Source organism: Eulemur rufifrons, chromosome 5 (assembly GCF_041146395.1).
Source record: "Eulemur rufifrons isolate Redbay chromosome 5, OSU_ERuf_1, whole genome shotgun sequence".
NCBI classification, from domain to species: domain Eukaryota; kingdom Metazoa; phylum Chordata; class Mammalia; order Primates; family Lemuridae; genus Eulemur; species Eulemur rufifrons.
This window is the reverse complement of record NC_090987.1, coordinates 50,186,546-50,207,885: the sequence shown is the minus strand read 5'-3', so window position 1 is coordinate 50,207,885 and position 21,340 is coordinate 50,186,546. Positions and strand designations below refer to the sequence as shown.

The window sequence follows — 21,340 nt, the reverse complement described above, 5'->3', positions numbered from 1 at the left end:
TTTGTTTGTTTTATGAGACAGGGTCTCCCCGCCCCCCCGGCCCCCGTCATCTGGGCTAGAGTGCAGTGGCTTCATCATAGCTCACTGCAACCTCAAACTCCTGGGCTCAAGTGATCCTCCTGCCTCAGCCTCCCAAAGTGCTGGGATTACAGACATGAACCACAGTGGCCTTAGCCATCATTTTTAAAAGTCCATTTTATTTTTCCATTAATTGAAGGTATCCTAAGTTTTGTCAATCACAAGATTTTAGAGTTTAGAGGGAGCTTCAAGTTCAAGGTTATTATACATTAGAGATGAGGTAACTAAAGCTCCAAACTCCACAAGAGCCAAAACACTTATGGGCAGGGAACACTGCTTTATAATCCAGAAATAAAATTGCTTATAGATGTATCACTCATACCATTTTATTTTACTCTTTCCTGCCTTTGCTCATTCTTCCAGTAATCTACTCCCTGGAATCCAGCCCTCCTCTCGATATTTTTGCATGGCTAATTCATGCTCATCCTTTACCACTGAGCCTGCAAATGGCATGAGGAATCTCATGGGGTGATGGAAACATTTCAGATTTAGATTGTGGTGACGGCTGCACAAACCTGTAAGTTTACTAAGAATCATCAAGTTATATATTTCAAGTGGGTGGATCTTATGGTATGTAAATTATGACTCAATAAAGCTGTTTTTTTAAAAAAAATTGAGCACCAGCAATACTCTCCAGGAATCCTCCCTGGTGACACATTTCATCTAGTATAAGCCACAGATAATTCTTTTCTATGCTCCCAGAACATCCTGAACATCCTGCTATGTGCTGTATTTTAATTACCTACGTATGTGTCTGCCTTGCTTAACTGTGAGCGCCACCATTTCATACAATCCATGGCACACAGTAAGTACTCAAATGTTTATTTAACAAACTAACTAGTATCTCCTCCTTTCTCACCATGTATGCTGCTGATGAGACAAAAATTAAAAAGAATGAACCTTGCCCTGACCCTTAAATTCTAATTCAGGAAATAAAGAAAGAAAACCCAAATTTTGTTTGCATTCCTGTGGCTTCTGGAACTTTCACATACATTAACTAACCTTAGTATACTCTAAAAGTAGTATTTTTCCATGTTTACAAAGAGCTGTTTAAATAACTTATCCTAAATTACTCACAAGTAAGAGGTAAAATTCAGATCTATTTGACTCAAAACTAAACTGCCCTTCATGTATATACACAAAACAAGAAGGACATTCATGCCAGGAGGAACAGCATGGTTAAAGACACGAGCAGAAACATATGGGACTTATTACAAGAATGGGAAGACTGGTCTGACCAGAGCAGTTCCTGCTAAGGAGCAATGGAAAAGACATTAAAAGGCAAGGTAGGCCCAGCCAACCAGATGCCAAGCTGCGTTCAGACTTGCTGTGGGAGTCATCACCATTCAAAACCAGGAAGTGACAAAATTGGGGTAAGAGAGGAATAAGGGCAGGAATACCAGCAGCACAATGCCAGACAGCTTTTGATCATTCACTCCTCTGTGTTCCTACAACATTTGTATACGTGACACCTATGTTTACATTATCTCCTAGTTCACAATTATTTTTATATGGTTTCTATACTAGATTGGTGAGACAAGAAGAGAGATTTATTCATAAAGTACCTAACAGATTATCTTGCAAAAACTACTCTTAATGAAATATTTGTTGACTTGTGCTACGGACTGAATGTTTGTTTCCCCTCCAAAATTCATATGTTGAAACTTAATCCCCAAGGTGATGGTATTAGGAGGCTGGGCTTTTGGGAGGTGACTAGGTCATGAGAGTTGTTATGAATGGGATTGGTGCCCTCATAAGGAGATGAACAGACCACAGTTCACCCCTTCTACCACGTGACGACACAGCAAGAAGGCACCATCTATCAACCAGAAGGCAGGCCCTCAGCAGACACCAAATCTGTCAGTGTCTTGATCTTGGACTTTCCAGCCTCCAGAGCTGTGAGCAATAAATTTCTGTTTTTTATAAGCTACCCAATTTATGGTATTTGTTATAGAAGCCCAAACAGACTAAGACAACTTGATTCACCTACAGTTGGAAATAGGTGGAGCAGTTAAAAGCAGATATGAAGGAGTGAGAGCCCAAATGTAGGATGATTTATAGTAATAAGAAAGGAAGAGGAATGTGAGTGCATTATGGCACATTGGCCACTGGGGAGCTATAGCAGGCCTAAATTTCACTTAAGAAAAGAGCAGAAGAAACACACTTCAAATGGTCCATAGTAAATTTAAGTATAATCATTCAAATAAAATAACAAAACCCAGAAATTCTTATTCCTGAGGAAAGAAGAGATCTGTGTAAATTTTTTAAAAACTGAATTAAAAAATATTTATCCTTATTCCTCCTGGTAAGTACAACTAAAAATCCCAGATATCAGATTTTTTTTAAAAAAAGAAGAAGAAAAAGACTCTGAAAGGTAGAGAGAAGATGACAGATAGGTTAAGAACCTCAGGATAGAAAAAACATGGTGGTGAGTTCCCAGGGGTATTTTTTGCCTCACATCATAGACTTGGAGCTACAGAAGCCAGAAACCCAGAAACACCAGTGGGCATAAACAAAAAACAAACAAACAAACAAAGCTACAGTAATTAAGACAGTATGGTACTGCAGCAAGAATAGACAAACAGATCAGAACAAAGAGAAAATCCAAAAAGAGGCCAGGTGCAGTGTGGCTCACACCTATAACGCTAGCACTTTGGTGGGCAGAGGTGGGAGGATCACTTGAGGCCAGAAATTTGAGACCAGCCTGAGCAACATAGCAAGACCCTCGTCTCTACAAAAAATAGAAAAATTAGCTGGGCATGGTGGCACATGCCTGTCTGTAGTCCCAGCTACTCAGAAGGCTGGAGCAAGAAGATGGCTTGAGCCCAAGAGTTTGAGGTTGCAGTGAGCTATGAGAACACTACTACAATCTAGCCAGTGCAACAGAAGTGAGACCCTGTATCAAAAAAGAAAATAAAAGAATATGAATAGTCAAGCCAAATACTTGAAAATATATTTGCTCTGTGTATGTGTGTGTGTGTGTGTGTGTGTGTGTATCTGATCTGACAAAGGATTTTATCCAGAATAATAAAAAGACAAACAATCCAAAATAAAAATAGGCAGAGTTGAACAGTTTACAAAGAAAAATATATTGTAAAAGTTGATCATACCAATTGGGTCATTCTTGTCATACCTAACTATTAATAAATGAGAATCAAGAGGTTAGGGGAGAAGCACTGAGGGCACATAACATTGGTTCAAGAATGTAATTCTCTGCAAGCCTGGCTGCTGAAACTTCCTGCTGTAATCTGAAACCATTTTTATCTAATAGCTACTAAAACAACCTGCTGTGACTCTAAGACTGGTTTTACCCACCGCAGTCACTCACCAATCAGAGCTTCACAGCTTCCCAAAATCTTACTAGTGCCAATTGGCACTATGAGCAATATGTAACATTTCTGTTTTTAAAATAAAACCTCTAATCTTCTCTTTGTTCTTGGGACATTCAAAGACACCCAGTCTGTGTATATGCCATGAATTGCAATTCTTGCTTCCCAAACAAAACATTTTAAATTTAAAGATTCTTCTCTATATTTGACTTACACAATACTAATGGTCAATAAGTCTATGAAATAAGTTCCACATCACTAAACATCAAAGAAATACAAAGTAAAATCATAACAAGCTATTAATAGACATCATCTAGAATGGATAAAACTTAAAAAGAACAATTCCTAACACTGGTGAGCACATGGGGAACCCAAAGTCTCATACATTGATGACGTGAATGTAAAAGTTTAATCACTCCAGAAAACTGTTTGGCAGTGTCTTTAGTTTAACACACCCTTCCACGTGACCTAGCAATTCCACTCCTTGTTTACCCAAGAGAAATGGAAACATATATTCCCAAAAAGATTTGTCATCAGAGCAACTTTACTCATAAATAGCTAAAAACTAGAAGCACCCTCATTTCCATCAACAGAACACTGGATTCACACAAAGAAACATTACGCAGCATGTTTTACAAAGAACAAACAATCCACACACGCAGCAAAACTGATGAATTTCCAAAGACAGCACACCAAGACACCATAGAGTACACACATATGATTGTATTTATGAAGTTCTAGAACAGGTTCTAGGTGTTAAAAGAATGTAGAACTGTGGTAGTGGGGGTGTGGAGAAGAGGCAGGGACTGAGTTAGCAAGAGAGAACATTCTGGGTCAATGGTTATGCTCTGCATTGACAGGCATGTGGCCTGTAAGTTTGTTAAAACTTATCAAACTCTGCATTTCACTGAATATAAATTATGTCTCAATAAAAACTCAGAAGAAAAAAAAGCCATGAATGCTTTATAGAGATGAGATCATGAGCCATTAAAAAACACGAACCCTCCTTTTCAAATATGGACCCACCTTTACATCAACATCCCACCCCACCCCCTATACCCCAAATCACTATAATAGGAATGTGCTTTCCAATCATTCCAAATGAAAGCATGCACTGGTTCCTGTGTAAAAGAACAATTTCTCTCCAGAGGGAACTAAAGGTGCAAAATGTTAACTTCTGTAACATCTAATGAAAAGTATTAAAAGTGTAAAGCAAAAAAACAATCCCATACCTAGAATTTTACTTTAAAACCAAAAACAGTTGTACCTTTGAAACTGAATAAAACTCCAAGTAAAAAGTACAGTTATAACGGTTACAATTGAGATGAAGCAAAAAAGTTTCATAAAATTAGACTCAAATCTAACAATGGTTTAAAAACACTCACTTCTCCAAAGAATTAGGATATACATTGTTCTTAAAATAGTCTTTTCTGCTCATGTTCCAGTATTAATCAGCACACACAGTAAGAATCACTCACCCATGCAAAAGAACAAAGCAATATAGAGAAGAAAGAAATTAAGATTGCCAAAGTCTCCTGAAATGAACTTTCAAAAATAAATCTGGTTTATTAAACTTGATAATATCTAAACATAAATAGGCTTATTCCAGAAAATCAACAACTTGTTTAACTAGTTTACAAGTTAAACAGATTCACTATTTCATAAATGTTCTACAAGTATCCGGTCGGTGAGGGAGCAGGAAAGGGCTTACACACAAAGGATCAGGACCAACTTGGGAACAGGAACACTGGGCTTAAAGGCATTAAAGAAGTATCTTCAAAACTCTAAAAGAAAATTAGTTCCAATAATCATTCAAGTTAAATAAAACCATTTTCAGACACATAGTCTCAAGAAGACACTTCCCATAAAGTTTCTGAAGAATTCCTAAAAAAACAAGACAGTAGACTAAACAATAAGAAGGCTTGAGATTCAACCCTGGATAGCAGCAAAGAGAAGCCCCAGAGCAGCAAGCCTTTGATCAACTAGTCCACAGTGAAGCTGGAGGAAAAGCTCCAAGCACCAGTGGAACTTAGACACGTCTGACTACGTGGAAAAGAATAGTAAGACACGTTAAAGAGCTACTAGAGCTTTTGGGATAAATCTGTAATAAGAAAACAGTAAACAAAGCAAAAGAAGAGAGACCACTATCAACTCCAGGAGAAAGAAAAGTTAGATGAGAAAAAGAAACCATAGTCCACTGCTTGGCTCAGTATTATACAATGTCTGGCTGTCATAATGAAAACAGTGAATACTGATTTAATCAAACATTGCGCCAGGATCATATTAGAGAACTGAAATGCAGGGAACTGCAGAAAGGCATAAGAGATCTAAATCCTCCCTCATCTATCATAATACCTAGTTCATAGATAATGTCAAAAACTGGTATCTCAAGAAATAGCAGTTTGGCCAGGCGTGGTGGCTCACGCTTGTAATCCTAGCTCTCTGGGAGGCCAAGGCGGGGGTGGGGGAGGGAACGACATGTCGTTTGTGGTCAGGAGTTCGAGGCCAGCCTGACCAAGAAGGAGACCCCGTCTCTACTAAAAATAGAAAAATTAGCCAGGTGTGGTGGCCACTTTGAGGCAGGAGAATCACTTGAGCCCAGGAGTTTGAGGTTGCTGTGAGCTAGGCTGATGTCATGGCACTCTTGCCCAGGTGACAGAGTGAGACTCTGTCTCAAAAAAAAAAAAAAGAAAAGAAAAGAAATAGCCGTTTAAGTATATTGTTTAGAAAAAAGGGAATAAATACCAAAAGAAATAGCTAAAAGGAAAAAAAAAAAATGAAGACTGAGAGGGGTGCAAGAATGAGGCAGGGAATGGTATTTTCCTTTTTAAGTATTTTAGTACTATGTCAGGGGTTGCCATAAACACCCCCAGGTTCTGTGATTTGCTAAAAGGACACATAATTCAGCATATAGTTGTACTCACAGCTAACGATTTATTATAGAGAACGGATACAAAGCAAAACCAGCAAAGGAAAGGCACATGGGGGGAAGGCCAGAGGAAATCAGATGAGAGCTTCCAAGGGTCCTCTCCCAGTGTCTCTCCCTCCTAATGCATCCTTAGGCTGGAGGGTCAACTCCTCCAGCAACACTAAAAACGTGTGTAAAGTGTTGTCTACCAGCAGCATTTTAGATATTCAGAACCCAAGTTCTTTTTAAAGGCTCATCACATAGATACCCTCTGCCTATTCGAGTCTGGAAGCAAAATTCCAGACTCCCAGAAAAAGCTGGTATTCAGCATCAACTATTGTTTGCACAGTGTAGGCACAGTGAGCCACTCTTATATTTGAAAAAGTTTTATATCATTGTAAGGAACTGTTTACCAGTCAAGTTCTCAGACACCAAGCAAGGGCCAGCCTTGCAAGCAGGCCTTTCTGAGAACAGCATCTCAGGCCTCTTATGGTAACGCTTTTCTGTACAAGTACTATTTGATTTCTAAAACTGTCTCTATGAATTATAGTCATGCACTGCATAACGACATTTCAGTCAATAACTGACCACATAACAATGGTGGTCCCATAAGAGTATAATATCATATTTTTGCTGTACCTTTGCTATGTTTATGTATGTTTAGATACAGAAGTACTTATCACTGTTTTCCAATCACTGATTTAGGACAATAACATGCTGTAGCGGTTTGTAGCCCAGGAGCAATGTAGCAATATATGCTGTACCATATAGCCTAGGGGTATAGTAGGCTATACCATCTAGGTGTGCACCTGATGTTCACACAATGACAAAATTGCCAAAGACACTTTTCTCACAGTGTATCCCCATCATTGAGCAATATATGACTGTACTCTGATTAAACTTAAAAAATAAAAAATCCAGCCAGCACAGTGGCTCATGCCTTTAATCCCAGCACTTGGGAAGCTGAGGCGAAAGGACTGCTTGAGCCCAGGAGTTTGAGGCTGCAGGGACCTATGATCATGCCACTGTACTCCAGCCTGGGTGACAGAGTGAGCCTTTTCTCAAAAAAACAAAACAAAAGAATACTGGAAACTAACAAAAAGTTTACAGCAATCCAGACAATGCTTATTCAAGAAAAACAGCTGTTGAGGCTGGCTGGGGATGGGAATGGGGGGGAAAAAAGAAAGAAAGAACAACAGCTGAATCTTGGCAAGAACACTGAATTTTGTAGCATTTTAACTTACTCTTGGCCCACTGGGGGCTCCCCAGACCAGAGGCAGCCTTGACAATAACAGCCCATATTCCCAGTACTGGTACTGCATAATAAACCTCATTTGCAAACATCTGACATTACGTTTTGACCTACCTAGTGGCTCCCTGGAAGACCTGCTTAAAAGACTTACTATATCATACCTAATGTAGCTAACTTGGAACTCCCAAGACCTAAAGCCACTATGGAGCATAAGGAGTGTTGTGGAGAACCTTCACAGGCAAATGTTTAGCTGCTGCTGCCTGAAGCAATGGGTAACAGTTGGGACAAGCAAAACACTGACTAAAAATCTTGAGAGGAAAGGCTGGAGAATGACATGTGCTGGGAAATGAGAGCTCTGAACAGCTTCAACATATTCCTGGGAATCTAGGAGGCAATGCATATGCCCAGGGCTGTGCACATGCTCAGGAAAAGACCTGAGAAGGCCAATGCTCTCACCTCTGGATGACCTTGAAGCTCTGCACAAACAGGGAGTGAAGACCAAGGCAAGCATAAACTGGCTGAGTGTTGAATACGTACCCCAACAGATGCACAGTGCACCTCTGCAAAGACTGGGAGATGTTTTTAGTTTCAAGTGTTTAAGGAAATCTCTGTCCAATCACTAGCTGACTACTACTAACGTAATGGAACAGAGGCTTCAATGGGCATACACGACAAAGCACACAGAATTTACAAAAATTAGTTCAGAAATGTCATTAAACAAACTAACAGCAGCAACAACATCCCTGGGGACAGGGGAGAATCTATTTCCAAAGTTGCCACATTATAATATTCAAAATATCCAGTTTCAACAGAATATTACAGGTATGCAATGAAACATGAAGGGATGGCCCATAAATAGAAAAAAAAAAAGCAGTCATAGAAACTGTCCCTAAGCCCAGACATTGGACTTACTAGGAAGACTTTAAATCAGCTATTTAAAGTATGCTCAAAAGCTAAAGGGAATCACATCTAAAGAACTAAAGGAAAGCATGAAAACTCCGTCTCACCAAAAACGGAGTACCAATAAAGAGGAAGAAATTATTTAAAAAAAAAAAAATCATATAGAAATTATGGAGTTCAAAAGTGTAATAACTGAAATGAAAAATTCACTAGAAGGGGTCAACAGCTGATTTGAATAGGCAGAACAAAGACCAGTGAACATGAAAATAGGTCAATTGAGTAGGTCAGTCTGAGGATCAGAGAGAAAAAAGAATGAAGAAATTATAAAAGAGCCTAAGAGATATGTGGGACACCACCAGGCATACCAATATACACATAATAGGAGTACCAAAAGGAGAGAGGAACATAAAGAATATTTGAAGAAATAATGGCCAAAAACTTCTCAATTTAATGAAAAAGCTCAACAAACTCCAAGTAGGATAAACTCTAAGAAATCCACATCAAAATACTAAGATGTTAACTAAATCACTGAAAGACATAGAAGTTTTTTGTTATTTATATAAATTTATGAGGAACAAATGTAATTTTGTTACATGGATATATTGCATAGTGGTGAAGTCAGTGCTTTTAGGGTAGTCATCGCTGGAGTAACGTACATTGTACCCATTAAGTAACTCCTCATCATCCACCCCCTCTCACCATGCCCCCACCCCTCTGAGTCTCCCTTGTCTATCATTCTATACTCTACTTCCATGGTACACATTATTTAGCTCCCACTCATGAGTGAGAACATGTGGTATTTGTCTTTCTGTGTCTGAGTTGTCTCACTTAAAATAATGACCTCCAGTTCCATCCATGTTGCTGTAAACGACATGATTTCATTCTTTTTTATGGCTGAATAGTATTCCATTGTGTATACATACCATGTTTTTCTCTAGCCATCCATCTGTTGATTTCATACCTTTGCTATTGTGAATAGTGCTGCGATAAACATACAAGTGTAGGTATCTTTTTAATATAATGATGTCTTTTCCTTTGGGTAGATACCCAACAGTGGTATTGCTGGATCAGTGGGTAGTTCTTTGAGAAATCTCCATATTATTTTCTATATAGGTTGTATTAATTTACATTCCCACCAGTGTATAAGTGTTCACTTTTCTCCACATGCTCACCAACATGTTATTTTCTATCTTTTTAATAATGGCCATTCTGATTGGTGTATCTCATTGTGGCTGTAATTTGCATTTCATTGATGATCAATGATGTTGAGCATTTTTTCATATGCTTGTTGGTCATGCATTTGTTTTCTTTTGAAAAATGCCTATTCATGCCATTAGCCCACTTTTTAATGGGGTTATTTGGGGTTTCATTGTTTGAGTTCCTTGTCATTTCTGGATATTAGTCCCCTGTTCATTCTATTAATTATTTAATTTGCTGTGCAGAAGCTTTTTAGTTTAATTAAGTACCATTTGTCTATTTTTGTTTTTGTTGCTTGTGCTTTTGAGGCTTACTCATGAACTCTTTGCCTAGACCAGAAGAGTCTTCCCTAGGTTTTCTTCTAGCATTTTCATAGTTTCAGGTCTTATATTTAAATCTTTAATCCATCTTGAGTTGATTTTTTGTACATGGTGAGTCCAGTTTCATTCTTCTGCATATGAAAATCCAACTTTTCCAGCACCATTTATTGAAAAGGGTGTCCTTTCCCCAGTGTATGTTCTTGTTGACTTCGTCAAAGATCAGTTGACCGTAAGTATGTGGCTTTATTTCTGGGTTCCCTATTCTGTTCCATTGATCTGTGTGTCTATGTTTATACCAGTAACATGCTGTTTTGGTTACTGTGGCCTCGAAATATAATTTAAAGTCAGGTAATGTGATGCCTCCAGCTTTGTTCCTTTTGCTTTGGTTATTAGGGCCCCTTTTTGGTGTCATACGAATTTTAGGATTTTTTTTTCCTAATTCTGTGAAAAACAACATTGGTATTTTGATAGGGATTGCATTGAATCTGTAAGTTGCTTTGGGCAGTGTGGTCATTTTAATAATATTAATTATTTTGATCTATGAGCATGGGATGTTCTTCCATCTGTCTGTGTCATCTACAATTTCTTTCATCAGTATTTTACAGTTTTCCCTGAAGATATCTTTAGCCTCCTTGCTTAAATATATTCCTAAGTTTTGTTTTGTTTTATTTCGTTTTTGTAGCTATCGTAAATGGGATTGCCTTCTTGATTCAGTTTTTGGCTTGTCACTATTGGTGAATAGAAATGCTACTGATTTTTGTACATTGATTTTGTATTCTGAAACTTTATTGAATTCATTTATCAAATCTAAGAGTTTTTGGAGGAGTCTTTAGGGTTTTCTAGATATAAGATCACATCAATAGGGATAATTTGACTTCCTCTTTTCCAATTTGTTTTTTTTTTTTTTTTTAAAAACAATAGTTTCATATTTTTTCCCCACCCCCCCTTTCCCGAGTCAGCACCTTCAAGTGTTACCACTCCCCAAACGGTGCGCAATGCACTCATTGTGTAGGCATACCCCCATCCCCTCCCCCACCCCCCACCTCAGTCTGATGTCCATTTGGTGTCGTTCTCTTTTCCAATTTGGATACCTTTTATTTCTTTCTCTTGCCTAACTGCTCTGCCTAGGGCTTCCAGACAAAGAATCTTGAAAGAAGCAAGAGAGAAGTTATTCATCAGCAACATTAACAGTTGACTTCTCATCTGAAACCACAAAGACCAGAAGGCAGTGGGATGGCATAGCCAAAGTACTGAAAGAAAAAAACCCTGTCAACCAAGAATTCATTATCTGGCAAAATTATCCCTCAAAAATGAAAGAGAAATTAAGACATTCCCAGATTAATATAAACTGAGAGAATTCATCCCTAGTAGACCTACTCTACAAAAAATGCTAACGAATTCCTTCATGTTGATGACAATAACTCAACTCCACATGAATAGAGAACACAGGTAAAGATTAGTTACTATAAAGGTAAATATAAAAGACAATATGAATACATTCTTTATGTTTCTTTTCTTTCTCCCATCTGATCTAAAGGACAACTGTATAAAGCAATAATTGTAAATCAGTGTTGATGAGCATACAACATATAAAGATATGACTTGTGACAATAACAGCATAAGGCTACATAGGAGTAAAGTTTTTTACACTACTGAAATTAAGTTGATATTAATCTAAACTAATTAAGATGTTAATTGTAATCCCAGGACAACTACTAAGAAAATAACTTGAAAATACATAACAAAGAAACATAAGAGTATTACAGTGGTACACCAGAAAATATCTAACACAAAAGGAGGCAGAAATAGAAGAATTGAGTAATTAAAAAAATATGGTATGGAGAAAACAAATAGCAATATGGCAGAAGTAAGTGCTTTCTTACCAGCAATATGCAAACAGATTAAATTCCCCAATGAAAAGGTAGAGACTGGCAAACAAATTAAAAAAAAAAATAAGATCCAACTATATGTTGGCCATAGAGACTCACTTTAGATACACCAAATAGAGATATAATCAACAAGAAACAGAAGACCTGAACAACACTATAAACCAACTAGATATATCAGACCTCTATAGAATAGCCTGCCTTAAAGTCCTTTAAATGGCCTATTAAAAAGAGACAGAAAACAAATATAGAACAGTCTGCTCAACAATGGAACACATATCCATTTCAAGTGCACATGGAACACTCTCCAGGACAGATCATATGTTAGGCAACAAAACAAGCCGCAATAAACTTTAAAAGACTGAAATCACTGAAAGCATGTTCCCTGATTACAATGAAATGACACTGGAAAGGAATAGCAGATACAAATGTTGAAAACTTCAAAAATATGTAGAAATTAAGCAACAACCTTGAGAAACACTCAACAAAGTACTCAGCAAACTAGGAATATAAGGGATTTCCTCAAACTTATAAAGAGTATCAATGAAAAACCCACAGTTAACATCATACTTAATGGTGAAAGATGCAGCTTTCCTCCTATGGTCAGGGACAAGTCAAGGAGGTCTGTTCTGGCCACTTTCATTCAACATTGTACTAGAAATTCTAGCCTGGACAATTAAGAATGAAAAAAAACTGTTAGGTGATTAAATGCAAAATGTTCGATTTTGAATCAAAAGTGTAGTTTATTCTATCTCAAACAAGAAGCAGTACAAGTAATCAAAGTATGAGCCTAAACTATCCACACACTTCTGCCATCTTAACAGTAGCTTATTTATGCCAGCAGCAAAGAAGCCTGGAGAGTGAGTGGCAATGAAACCATGAAAGGGATTTACCACAGCTTGTTGAGAATTGAATATTTTACCTTGCAAGAAGTGGTCGAAAGCCTGGAAGAAGTGGTAGTCAGTTGGTTCAAGGTCTGGTGAATACGGTGGATGACAATGAGTTTCCAAGTGCAGCTTCTACAGTTTGAGCAGTGATGTTTGCGTGACATGTGGTCCAGCATTGTCTTGCAAGAGGATCGGCCTGTCTCTATTGACCAGTCTCGGCTGCTTAATCAAAAGCATTCTCATCATTTTGTCCAACTGGTTGCAGCAGACATCTGCTATAATGGATTGACCAGGTTTCATGAAGCTATAGTGTTTAATGCCAGCACTGGACCACCAGACAGACATTAGCTTTTTTATTTGATGAATATTAGGCTTTGGACTGTTTTGACACTTCATTTTTATCCAACCATTGTGCCCAATGCTTGCGATTGTCAGAAAGAATTCATTTTTCATCACACATAACAATATGGTGCCAAAATGGTTTGCCTTTATGTCATGACAGCAAATAAAGGCAAGCTTCCAGATGATTTCTCTTATGACACTTGTTTAATTCATGTGGAATGCATCTAACCAGCTTCTTTACCTTGCTGATTTGTTTCAAATGGTCCAATATAGTTGGAATAGTAATGTCAATGTTGCTGCTAATTCATGCATAGGCTGAGATGGGTTCGCTTCCACTACAGCTTTCAGCTCATCATTACCACCTTGGTCTCAGGTCACTCACATGGCTCATTTTCAAGATTAAAATCACCAGAATGGAACTTCTCAAACCACCGACATGCTGTGTGTTCATAAGCCACATCCTTCCCAAACACTGCGTTAATATTTCAAGCTATCTGCGCTGCATCGTTTCCCTGATGGAACTCATATTCGAAAATAACATGAATTTTTGACTTATCCATGGTTTCACAAGAATTGCTCTAAAAAAAACTTTGAAAGATAATCACAAGCCAAACTGTGTGTTTGAAAGAATAAGGATGTACCTTCACAATAAAAATAAGAAATGTCAAGAGATAGGAACTGTCAAACTTAGTACTTAAGGAAATAGGACATTCCACATTAATAACCTAATAAATATATAAAAGGCATCTATATTGGAAAGGAAGAATTAAAACTTATCTCTATTCACAGATGGTGTGGATCTTATATAGAAAACCCACAAGAATATAGTAGAAACTATTGAAGTGCTGGTTTGAGCAGCACATACACTAAAATTGGAATGATACAGAGAAAATCAGCATGGCCCCTAAAAAAGAAGGAAAATATTGGAGCTAATAAAGGAGTTCAGCAAAGTTACAGAATACAAAATAAAGACAGAAAATAAGTTTATATCTATACACTAGCACATTGCAAAAAAATGAAATTTAACAATTTCATTTGCAATAGCATCCAAACGAATAAATAGGAATAAATTTAACCAAGGAAGTGAAAGACTTTTACTACCCTCAATAACAAAAGGACAGACAACCCAATTTGAAAATGGGCAAAGGAATTCAATAGGTATTTTTCCAAATAAGATATACAAATGGCCAAAAAGCACATGAAAAGATGTTCAACATCATCAGCCATCAGAGAAATATAAATCAAACCCACAATGTGATACCAATTCACACCCACTAGGATAGCTAGAATTTTTAAAAAAGAAAATAGCCAGTGCTGGCAAAGATGTAGAGAAATTAAAGAACTGGAATATAAAATGGTGCAGCTGCTTTGAGAAACAGTCTGGCAGTTCCTCAAACTATTAAACATAAGAGTTACCACAAGAACTGTTCTCTGACAATACTCTGACACCAAATATGGCAGTTTTTTCCACATCAATAACTAGTTCTCCAACTCTCCAGACACCAACAGGGTATCCTATAATTCAATTAAATTCCAACATTAACTGCCCAAAGTTAATGTCAGACTCTACAGGTTTAAGGGCTCAGACCCACAAAACTGCCCTCACATCAGTCACCAGTCACAAGTTCCACATTGCTACCAACAGTTATGACCCAACAGCTATAAATCAGGGTTCCCACAATCCCCTCCTCATGTTCGATAATTTGCAAGAATGGCTCACAAAAACTCAGGGGAACACTTTACTTCCATTTACCAGTTTATTATAAAGGATACTATAAAGGATAAAAATGAATAACCAAATGAAGAGGTACGTAGGGTGAGGTCCAGAAGGGTTCCAAGTGCAGAAGCTTCTGTCCTGTGAAATTGGGGTACAACACCCTCCCAGCACAAGGATATGTTCATCAGAAGCTCTCTTAGCCCCATCATTTAGAGGTTTTTATGGAGGTCCCATTTTGTAGGAATCACTGACCACTGGTGATTGAGCTCAATCTCCTGTCCCCCACACCACCCACATTCAGGGCTGGGGCTGAAAGTTCCAATCCTCTAATCACATGGTTGGTTCCTCCAGCAACCAGCCCCATCCTGAAGTTATCTAGGAGCCCACCAGGAGTCAATTTATTAGCAAAAACTCAGATGTGATTGAAAGAGGCTTATTATGAATAACAAAAGATGTTCCTATCACCTCTATTACTCAGGGAATTCCAAGAGTCTTAGAAGTTCTGTGTCAGGAACCAGTACAAAGATCAAATATATATTTTTTATTATATTATATCCAGCAATTCTACTCCTGGGTATATACACAAAAGAAATGAAAACATACATCCACACAAAAACTTGTGCATGAATATTCACACAAGCATTATTCATAACAGCCAAAAAGTAGACACAACTTAAATATTCATCAATTGATGAATGGACAAAATGTAGAATACCCAGACGTTATTATTCAGCAATAAAAAGAAATGAAGTACTGATATATGCTACAATATGGATGAAACCTGAAAACATTATGCTAATTAAGTGAAGGAAGTTGGTCACAAAAGGTCACATATATGATTTTATGTATATGAAATATCCAGAATAGGCAACTCAACAGAGACAGAAAGTAGACTAATGGTTACCAAGGGGCAGGGGCAGGGGGAATGGTGAGGGACTGCTAATAGGTAAGAGAGGTTTTTTTTTGGGATAATGAGTATGTTCTAAACTTGATTGTGGTGATGGCTGCACAACTCTGAATATACAGACGGTACTTGTGATGGCACCCATACAACCATTCTGTTTTTCACTTTCAGCACAGTATGCAATAAATTCCATAAGATATTCAACACTTTATTATAAAATGGGCTTTGTGTTAGATGATTTTGCCCAATTGTAGGCTAACGTAAGTGTTCTGAGCACATTTAAGGTAAGCTAAGCTGCGATGTTTGGTAGGTTAGGTGTATTAAATGCATTTTCAACTTAGGATATTTTTCAATTTTCAGTATAAGTTTATCAGGATGTAACCCTGAATTTTATGGGTATATGAATTATTTTCCACTAAAGCTGCTATTTTTTAAAAAGCAGGTTCAAGTCTTTGCCATGTTAAAAGTCCCTCCCTTGGGCCAGGAGCAGTGGCTCAGATCTGTAATCCTAGCACTCCAGGAGGCTGAGGCAGTAGGATTGCTTGAGCCTAGGAGTTTGAGGTTACCGTGAGCTAGGCTGATGCCATGGCACTCTAGCCTGGACAACAGAGTGAGACTATGTCTCAAAAAAAATAAAATAAATAAAAATCCCTCCCTCAACCCTTTATCACCCTCTGCTACAACCTCTTTCTATTCCTCCCTTCACAGCTAATATTTATCTGTTCTTGAAATAATCTACATATGTTTTTATACTCTCTGAACCCCCATTAACTCAACTCAATGAAATCTAGCTCCTTCCTGAATCATTCCACTGAAACTGCGCTCACTTAATTATCAAATCCAATAACCACCTAGTTATCAAATTCAATAGATTCCTATTAATCCTTGCTTTACTCAACATCTCGAAGCATTTGAAGTATGGCTTTCCTTTTTTTTTTTTTTTGTGATATAGAGTCTCACTCTGTCACCTGGGCCAGAGTGCCGTGGCATCATCATAGCTCATCACAGCTCACTGAAACCTCAAACTCCTGGGCTCAAGGGATCCTCCTGTCTCAGCCTCCCAAGTAGCTGAGACTACAGACATGTGCTACCACACCCGGCTAATTTTTGTATTTTATATTATAGAGACAGGGTCTCACTCTTGCTCTCGCTGGTCCCTTTGGTTTGTTTGTTTTGTAATGTTTTTTTTTCCTGGAGAGTCAGTTGTGAAGTATATCTTCCTTTAAAAATGATCATGTTTTGGCTTCTATGACATTTTCTCATCATTTCTCTACATCTCTAAACACTTCAGAATTTCCTTTTCCAGCTTTTCTTTATCTGGCTTTAAATTTTGTTGGTTTCCACAGCCTATTTCCACAATTATTTTATGTCAAAAAACTCTTCATATGTGGTGTTAACCTAAATCAAAGGCTTCAGCTACCACTCATAAAATGGCCTGATGACCCACACATCAAGACCTCACTCTTGTAATCCAAACCCACACATGCCTGGCTCCATAGCAGATGATTCCACCTGGGTGCTTCACAGACGTTAATAACTTCCACTCAGTATGTTCTACAAAAGAGGTAGTGGTTAGCATGCTAAAATACTGTTCCTCCCCCATTTCCTCCTCCCCCTGAATTCCCTGTCTCAGTATACTTCATCATTGTTTATTCAATCACCCAAGTTAAAATCCAAGTCATCTTATCCTATAATTTCTCCCTCACTCCCCATAGCCAATTGTTGCTGAATGCTATGAACTCTACTTTCTAAATATTTCTGCTATTAAACTACTCCTCTCTGTATCCCCACAGACATTGCCTTAGTTTGAGAGTTAAGACTCTTATCTAGAATCTCAGTTATTGCAAAAACTTGCTAAGCAGGCTTTCTGCATCCATTCTTACTTTCCATCCCTTCTGAAATCCATACTCTACAATTCCAGAATGATCTTTCTAAAATGAAAACCTTATCATATCTCTTTCCTAATTAAAATCCATAAACTCTCGTACTATCTACAGGAAAAACCTGTAAAGGCCATCGAATGGCATGCAATACTTTTGAAGGTGCAACTTCACCTTCAAGCTACTAACCACCACAACCAATGCTACAGCTGTAGAAAACAACTTCCGTTCACAAAAGTGTTCCATGCTCTTTCTCACCTACATGTCTCTGTCCAACTTTCCCTCTGTCTTAAATTCCTTTCCCCCAATTTCTGTCTCAGTTATGACTAAGCTTTCTTGAAACATAAAGACATAAAATATATAGTAACTAATATAGTCCCTGACACATCGCAGGGAGTTAGAAATGAGCTGAGTTAGCTTAGGTCTCTCTTCTTTGTTCTGTCTCAATGACTCCTATTTGCTTACAAGATAAACTTGAAATTATTTCGATGGTATACGAGACTACTCATCATTTGGTCTCTGCCTACCTCCCCAGTTTCATACCTTGCCACCACCCTATGCTATACTTGCTAGCTATGGCTGCGGATCCTACCATGTAATTTCATACTTCCATGCTTTGCTCACACTGTTCCTTCTACCTAAATGCCCATTCTTTCTATGCCCGTACACTTGTTTTCATCACCTTCTGCATGTCGTTTTTCCTCGCCACTACCCCCTTCCTCAACCTGTTTTTCTTCCCTTAGTAAACTAACCACTACCTCCTTTGTACATCCACTGTACTCCCATATTTTCTCTTATCAAAACAATCTTAAAAACATATTATACTTGTTCACAGTTCAAGTAAGAGATAAAGCTTGACCACCCTGAAGGAGGGACACTGCCTTATCCATCTTTAAGTCCTCTTCAACTGGCACAGTACCTGCTACACAGTAATTCCTGTATTCTAAATAATCTGCATTTTTCCTTGTTCCTTCTTATATATAATAACATAAGTTTCTAACAGGGATTTTCTTTCAAAAAAGAAAGAACATACTTTTGGGTTACATTCTGAACCCAGTCTCTCCTTGCCAAGCAAACAACTGTGCAAATATAACCCTACAAGTTAAATTTAATATGTACTTTCTGATACCACTTCTATCTTTCTAAATTAGGGAGAAATGGTCCCTGTCAGATCTATAATTAGAAACAATATTTTGAAGAGATAGCAAATTAGGTTTTATTACATTGTTTCAAAATACTTTGTTTAAATAATTACTTCTCAAAAGCTGCTGTTAAACTACCCTACCCCACCTGGATCTTTGGGGATATTTTGAATGAAAAGTGAAACTACTCTATTGACCTCTTTCCTACCCCTACTACTGCCGCTACGGCTTACAGTAATTACTCATTTTCAGGAAGATACTCAGAAAAGAATTATCACATCACCAAGACAATTCTAAAAACAAAGTGAGGTTATTTTTTTCATTCACAGTCACATTTATTCATTTAGAAATGCTGCCTCTCTGAGCACCAAACCAAAAGTGGGCCTATTCCTTACCACCACTTAAACATTTCCTGAATAACTGCCAAGTATGATGGAATGCTCCCCAAAGTACTGCAGCATTAGAACATGTCCACTCCCCTAACCAAAAAAAGTCAGTGAAAGCTTTTCTAATGAATGTGGATGGTGCCCTAACTCTTTACATGCAGGTTCAAAATACCTCCAATTAAAATTACAGTGATCTTCCGGAACTCTACCAGGCCTTAGAGAGAATATGCCGCTTGCTCAAGAGGGAGGCTCGGTAATGAATCCCAAGACCTAAAACAGCATAATTACTTTAGGGAAGACTGAGAGGTGTGGAATATTTTGTAAAACCTGTTTCACTCTCACAACAATAAATCAAAAAAAAAAAAAAAGAAGATTAAGAAGAAGAAGAAGAAAGAAAGCTGACCTCAATTAAGAGCATTTTGGGGCAGGGCACGGTGGTTCACGCCTGTCATCCTAGCACTCTGGGAGGCCGAGGGGAGAGGACCACTTTAGCTCAGGAGTTCGAGACCAGCCTGAGCAACAGGGAGACCCCCGTCTCTACTACAAACAGAAAAAAATTAGCCAGGCGTGGTGGTGGGCACCTGTAGTCCCAGCTACTCGGGAGGCTGAGGCAGGAGGATCGCTTGAGCCCAGGAGTGTGAGGTTGCTGTGAGCTAGGCAGATGCCACGGCACTCTAGCCAGCGCGACAGAGCGAGACTGTCTCAAACAAACAAAAAAAAAAAAGAAATAAAGAAAAACAGAAGCATTTTGGCACAGACATACTTGAAAATGAGTTGTGAAAGAATTCTCAACTCCAGATTTCTCCATCCATCCCCACCGAAAACTGAATTAAGGACCGCAGCACCCAAAGGCGCCCACTGCTCAGTGCCGGCGGCGGGCAACACCGAGAGCCTTTTCCTGGTCCACTGGGCAAGCACTGGAGACAGGTCAGCATACGACTCCGACAGTAAGGGCCGAGCCCCCTAGTCTCCGTCGAGGTGTACCCCGAAGAGCGCCCCCCAGGCCTGGGAGACTCGGGGGAGGGGTTCGGCTCGGAACACTCCTCCCCCGGCCCCCGAGAGCACCGAATCACAAACGCGGATGCCATTAAGGGAGGCCTGTCGGCAAGTGGGAGGGACGGAGGAACGGACAGCAAAGAGGGCAAGAACTGGGGCGAAGCTTTCCCGGGAGGAACCGACACTGGGGGCAGCCACGCCCCCCACCCCCAACTCCCACCCCGAGCGCGGCAAGCGCCGAGCCCCGCACGCTGCCTGACAGACGCGGGCGCGAGGCCGGCGCCGGAGAGGGCTCCTCGGGCACGCGGGGGGCATCGCTGCGACCCTCGCAGGCGACTGCTCACTGCCACTGACCTGTGCCTGCCGCCACGCGACCGCCCGCTCCGCCGCAGCCGCTGCCTCCCCGCGCTCACGCTGCCGCTGCAGCCGCCTCCTGCGCTGCGCCCCAGGCCGGCCACAGGCGCCCCATCCCCACCCCGCCCAGCCTCCGCCTGTTTACAATGATTGGGAGCGACTGGGCCGAGGCGGCCCAGCGCGCACGCGCATCCCTTCTCCCGCCCCGGCCGGCTTCACCGGCCCTCCTCTCTGCGCTCTGACGGCCGAGGCCGCCAAGGGCCAACGCCCTGTGCCCCCGCGCGGGGCGCGCTGGGAGACGTAGTTCTCGGAACTTGCTGCCCGCCGGCCCCGGGACCGCACGTCGAGGAAGTAACTACAACACCCAGGAAGCACCGCGCCTCTTCGGCCCCGGGCTCGCCGAGGAGGCAGGGAGCGCGCGAGAGAACGCGCGGAGCGCCAGTGCTCTGCAGGCGCCTGCGCAGTCGCGGGCCTTGGGGGACTGGGCGGGACGTCCACCTACCCTACGCGATCACTGGTGGAGGGAGCGGGGTTAGCTCCTGCAGCGGTTTGGAGGAAGGGGAGCTTTCCTCTTCACCTTCTGGCCCGGCCGTTCCTCAGCTGCCGAAGCTGAGACCTTCTCCTGTGCCACCAGTTAAACCAGCCTGGGAGGCCGCCCAGCCCGCCGCTGGGTGGGGCGTCTTCCCAGCCTTCGACTGGGTGCGGAAGCTCTTGCTGGGTGGGGACTCGCTCAGGCAGGGAGGTTTGGAGAAAGGGAGCGCCGCGGGCCTGTTGGGAGGGACCATCCACAGAATTCTTAAAGCGGGTGTTGGTTCTTGCGGGGACCCGTTGGCTCAGCATTTACAAAGCTGCACCTGAAGTC

At 40.1% G+C, this 21,340-nt stretch overlaps 1 protein-coding gene and 1 non-coding gene across 3 annotated transcripts in view; one reads left to right on the top strand and one right to left on the bottom strand.

The window, feature by feature from the left end:
• Window positions 1-20,648, bottom strand: part of RALBP1 (ralA binding protein 1) — a 43,127-nt gene extending 22,479 nt beyond the window's left edge. Inside the window, exon 1 of one of the 2 annotated variants that reach the window (XM_069468266.1) lies at window positions 20,479-20,648. The gene's annotated coding sequence lies outside the window, so the exon portion shown is untranslated. The remainder of the gene's footprint in view (window positions 1-20,478) is intronic. The other variant, XM_069468268.1, reaches the window with a different exon arrangement.
• On the top strand, window positions 13,942-14,043 carry LOC138383533 (U6 spliceosomal RNA). The gene has a single exon (XR_011233601.1). It is a non-coding gene; the product is annotated as a U6 spliceosomal RNA (small nuclear RNA).
• Window positions 20,649-21,340: the final 692 nt, after the last annotated feature.